Below are 6,244 nucleotides of genomic sequence, written 5' to 3' on the forward strand. Positions count from 1 at the left end.
CAATACGACAGCTCTCTCATTCCTGTGATGTTCCCAGTGAAACATCTTTGGACTTGTCTGACCTTTTGCAAACCTGCTGAACTCATTGGAGTCCAAATGGGTGAAGCATATTCAAGATGTGGCTGGACAATCGACTTGTGCAGACTTAGCATCGTGCCACTATCTCTGGACTTAAATGTACGATATATCCAACCACACATTTTAAAAGCCATTCAATTGGCTTCAATGTCATGAAGTCCATTCAACAAAAGGCCATGATCTACTTTATCAAAGGCCTTGGCAAAATCAAGATAGACAACATCAACTGGCTCATGTCTCTCTAGTTTGTCAACAATATGTTCTGTATGTTCAATCAGTTGGGTAACCGTTCTAAAATGTACTGGGAACCCATGCTGACTAGGAGGAAGGACATCATGGATTTCAAAAAACTCTACAAGTCTCTCAACTTTTTTGCTCACTAGATTTTGATTTTATTTGATATCTTGCGCCGCGTTTAACGTCGATGAGTGACTTTTTTATCTATCATTTATTTACCATTTTGTGTTCACCAATTTCATATATTGTTTTTTCTTCTGAAATAGAAACCGTTCATTAACCAAAGACGAGTCTGAGGCCGCTGCTCTTTATCAATAGAAATAGAGGAACGTAACAGCTGTTGTTCATCTTGCCATAGTAGACAATGCCATCATTCTCCTCGTTGTAGACTGGATCTACGGAGAAGGTCTTTTTATCATAGAAGAAAATTATACGGTCGCCATTGTGCTCGAGGTCACTCAAAAGCTTCCGACACTGCTCTAAGCGGAGTTCTTGCTATCGCTGAGACAATAGGGGCCTCTCAATCCTTCTGAGATGTATTCCACCCGCTTTCTCAATGGTCTTGCCGACCTTGGAGTGGTCGCCTTGCTTTTTCTTANCGTTTGGATTGTTTGAATTCACTCGAATGCCTTTCGGTTTAAAGAATTCAGCGCAAACATTCCAAAGATTAATGGATCGAGTGCTCAGTGCCCTTCCCTTTGTCTTTGTGTATTTAGACGACATCCTCATTGCCTCAAAATCAGAAGACGAACACTTAGGTCATTTGCGACAACTCTTCCAATGCCTCTCAGATAACGGCCTCGTCATAAATCCAAAAAAATGTTCCTTTGGTGTCGCAACCTTAGAATATTTGGGTCATTTGGTCTCCAAGGCAGGGATCTCCCCTGTTCCCTCTAATGTGTCCGCCTTATTATCATATCCCACACCATCCGATCGCCCAGCCCTCCAAAGGTTTTTGGGAATGATTAATTTCTATCATCGATTTGTTCCTCATCTAGCCTCAGTACTTGCACCTTTGCATGTTGCTGTGGCGGGAAAAGGACGTTCAATAGATTGGAATTCGAAATGCGACACATCATTCAAAGAAGCCAAATCAAGATTGGCCAACGCTACTCTACTTGTTCACCCTTCTCCAGTTGCTGAGACTGCAATAACATCGGATGCTTCTGGGTCGGCAATTGGTGCAGTTGTGGAACAAAAGCAGCACGGTGTTTGGTGCCCTTTAGCATATTATTCTAAAAAGCTCCACCAGCTCAAGTTAAATACAGTGCGTTCGACCGTGAGCTACTTGCTCTGTATATGTCGGTGAAGCATTTTCGGCACATAGCTGAAGGTCTATCTGTCACATGCTATACTGACCACAAACCCATTGTTTCTGCGTTCAAATCTCACGGAGACCGATCACCGCGTCAAACTAGACACTTTCAATTTCTTTCCGAAATGGTAACAACCATCAAACACATCACTGGTCGATCCAATACTGTTGCTGACGCTTTTTCAAGAATAATGGAGGTCGAATCCCGAGTTGAATTTGAAGCCTCGGACTCCCAAAGGCAATCACTTGATTTGAAGGCATTCACAGAAGAGGAGAGACAACGTTACAATCAGTCCTCTTTAATAATAAATTCATCGGTCCGCGAAGGAAGACGAATTCTTGTGGATTCATCTCTTGACCATGAACGTATCATAGTGCCTCAAAAATCAACAAAACACATCTTCAACCTCATACACAATCTGTGTCATGCCGGTCCGATCCCCACTACACGTACGATATCTTCGAGGTTCGTGTGGTTCGGAATGAAAAGAGACATTAGAAATTGGTGCAAAAGTTGTAATGCGTGCCAGACATCAAAGACTTCGAGACACACGGTTGCCCCTCTGGAACAAATTCCTTTACCACGTGCCCGTTTTGAAGTGGTCCATATTGACATTGTAGGTCCGTTACCTTTGTCCAACGGCCACTCCTATTTGCTGACAATAATTGACCGTTTCAGTCGTTGGCCAGAGGCTACCCCAATGCCAGATATTCGGGCCGAAACTTGCGCCAATACGTTCTTGTCGACCTGGGTGTCGCGGTTTGGTGTCCCTGCCCAACTAATATCCGATAGGGGTCCTCAATTCACGTCGACTCTTTGGCAACAGTTGATGAATCTCATCGGAGTTCGACACTCCATGACTACGGCATACCACCCGCAGTCTAATGGTCTGATTGAACGCCTTCACCGTCAATTAAAGGCGGCCCTCCGAGCTAACCTTGCAGGTCCCAATTGGCATCCAAAATTACCTCTCATTCTCTTAGGCCTGAGATCTAGTTGGAGAGAAGAACCGGACACTTCAGCGGCAGAAATGCTTTATGGAACCAGCCTTCGACTTCCAGGTGAATTGTTTCACCCAACTGTTGCTTCACCTACTATGACGTTCGTGAGAAGTCTGCAAGATCAAATGAGAAACCTCGGTCCAGTCCCTTCTTCCCAGAAACGGGTTGAACAGCCCTTCATTCCCAAAGCCTTGCTCAGCGCCAGCCACGTTTACCTTCGAATCGATTCACACAAAACACCTCTGCAACGACCGTATTCAGGACCATATAAAGTGATCTCCAGATCTAATAAGACATTTACCATTGACATTTCCGGTCGCATTGATATCGTTTCAATTGACAGACTCAAACCGGCTTTTCTTCCGCAAGAACTTCAAGGAACAAGAACTAGATTGCCGGATTTCAAAAATTCCATCGTAGTACCCTTTTTTTTTTGTTGTTGTTGTTTTTCTTGTTTCTCCTTGCTTTATCTCGTTGTTTTTCCATTATTCCATTTGTCCTCATGGAATATTTAATTCTTGGAGGGGGGCTGTGGCGGTTCTCATTTTGAACGGTCTCACCTCGATCGCTTTCATTAGATGGCGTTGCTTTCTCAGATGGAGTAAAGAAGAGCATCGAGGATGAGAACGGGTTTTTGGGCAGTCCTTTTGGAGGATTGAAATAAAGGATTACGGAGCATAATCAAATTGATCAAGCAACGCCCCTACAGGACAAAGCTCATGGATGCTTTTGAAGACGTTCAATATCAGATACCTTTCCTACCTTCTTTGAATGCTATACAGCCCAACTTTTTTAGTCTCTCCCAATACGACAGCTCTCTCATTCCTGTGATGTTCCAGTGAAACATCTTTGGACTTGTCTGACCTTTTGCAAACCTGCTGAACTCATTGGAGTCCAAATGGGTGAAGCATATTCAAGATGTGGCTGGACAATCGACTTGTGCAGACTTAGCATCGTGCCACTATCTCTGGACTTAAATGTACGATATATCCAACCACACATTTTAAAAGCCATTCAATTGGCTTCAATGTCATGAAGTCCATTCAACAAAAGGCCATGATCTACTTTATCAAAGGCCTTGGCAAAATCAAGATAGACAACATCAACTGGCTCATGTCTCTCTAGTTTGTCAACAATATGTTCTGTATGTTCAATCAGTTGGGTAACCGTTCTAAAATGTACTGGGAACCCATGCTGACTAGGAGGAAGGACATCATGGATTTCAAAAAACTCTACAAGTCTCTCAACTTTTTTGCTCACTAGATTTTGATTTTATTTGATATCTTGCGCCGCGTTTAACGTCGATGAGTGACTTTTTTATCTATCATTTATTTACCATTTTGTGTTCACCAATTTCATATATTGTTTTTTCTTCTGAAATAGAAACCGTTCATTAACCAAAGACGAGTCTGAGGCCGCTGCTCTTTATCAATAGAAATAGAGGAACGTAACAGCTGTTGTTCATCTTGCCATAGTAGACAATGCCATCATTCTCCTCGTTGTAGACTGGATCTACGGAGAAGGTCTTTTTATCATAGAAGAAAATTATACGGTCGCCATTGTGCTCGAGGTCACTCAAAAGCTTCCGACACTGCTCTAAGCGGAGTTCTTGCTATCGCTGAGACAATAGGGGCCTCTCAATCCTTCTGAGATGTATTCCACCCGCTTTCTCAATGGTCTTGCCGACCTTGGAGTGGTCGCCTTGCTTTTTCTTAGCTAACTCTGAACATGTCATGGTTAGGTGGGCTTTTATGGCCTTCCGGAGATCCTCTGGCCTACCTTGACACGTCTGACTCCTCTGGTATCGTCTTTGAGGTTGCCTTGATGTCTTTCTAAATTTGGCTGCTCCTTAATAACGTCCTTAAAATCCCTTAACTCTATCGGTATGTGGGCGCGTCGGGATTATTAAAATATCTTAGGAAGGATAGACCTTCAAAAAAATGGCACATGAGGTTTTCTTTTTAGGGACCTCGAAATTAAATTTATTCTATTGAACCATGGTATCTGTATTCCTAAAATTCCACTCATTAAGGCCAACAGATCTTTTCAAATTTTCGCCAGGTATCAAGCCTTTCACCATGAGTTTTGCCACTACTCAATCAAATACTAAGATTTATTGAGATAGCGTGGCAATGATAATGTCACATTGTCCAGGAATCCGGTAGACGGAGGATCCGTTTTAAATGCACCGAAAGGTTGAGGTGGTATATTTCAACGTGCCTGGACACGGGTCATTGGGAAACAGATTGTTGGAGACCAGAATTCTACATTGTTTTTGTCCCGAACATCTGTAAGAATGTAATCATTTCAGTTTCTAATGTTGAAAAGACCCAGGAACTCCTTGCAATGTTGCAGCATTGACGCAATTGGTAGATTCCTTCAAATACCAGAAAGGGACGTGGTTGCAGCCAGATTCGTTATCCTTTTTGATTGAGGACACTTCAATCGACGCGATCGGAGTTCTGGAGTTTACGATTCCATCAGTTCCACTGAGAAGAAACAAGCTCCAACACGGCAAAACACAAAAAGCTCATCAATCCATAACACGGACTCCCTATCTCAATCTCTCTGATTAACCAGTCAGGAAGAGTCAAATTGACAGCCGGGGAGGCCGCGAAGGATGATGAGGACGAAGAAGAGAGCACATATTCCCAAAGAATGAACGAAACTGGCCAAAAGACAAATGACAAGCCGGGACATCTGCTCCTCCATCGAAATTGTCACCCTTAGACCTCTACCAACAGGCTGCCAAGGAAGTATGAAGAGGGCCGTGTCCAGCAGCCCACTAGCAACCCACGGACAACGCCTTCCACTTATCGGTCCAGGACAGCGCATCCTTCCTAACCCCCTAATAATCTATTCTTCGGAACCATCACTGTAAATCCGGACCTTCGACGTCAATCACACAATGTAATCTGATCACGGAACGCCAAATACACCCCTCCCAATCACCAGCCGTGCCAAGTGAACAGCCAAAATGAACCCACAACATTAGCGCTAAAGTTTCAACCTATCATTTGGAAGGTTCCGCCGGCCTCCAGTCACCGCCAACCTCGGGAACATCCCGTAGAAGGAACCAAAAATGGCCCAATCATGCGTGAGTTGGCCACGGAGAGAATGAAAACGAAAGTTCGCTGGGATGGAGCCTAGATTAGTTCGGCGATTCAGTGTAGAGAAAGGACTTCCTGTGAAGATGAAAACGCTACGAATCTTGCTCAATTGTCATTCCATGATAACCAAAGAGCCGCCACAGTCGACGAATATGTGCAATCAACTAAAACAACCACATCTTTACAACAGTCGTGCATCTTTTGTACCTACCAAGACGAAAAAGGAGTCCAAAGTAGGCCTAGTAGGCACTTTGATTGATCCAAATGTGAGGAACACGCATAAATACATTAGTCATAATATCTCATTTGTATAAACTTCAAAATGAACGAAGCTCGCAGAAAAACACAACAACTCCATGATATAATTTCTTGTGCCGCCCCGAAATCTGTGAATTAGTATATTGCTTCCTTTCTCCATCTGATTTTCTCGATTCATAGAGAATACGTTATTTTAGTGATTTTTATTGATTACACCAAATACAAGTTATGTAAGGCAGGAAGA

This window comes from Tigriopus californicus, chromosome 1 (assembly GCF_007210705.1).
Source record: "Tigriopus californicus strain San Diego chromosome 1, Tcal_SD_v2.1, whole genome shotgun sequence".
Classification (NCBI taxonomy): Eukaryota; Metazoa; Arthropoda; class Copepoda; order Harpacticoida; family Harpacticidae; genus Tigriopus; species Tigriopus californicus.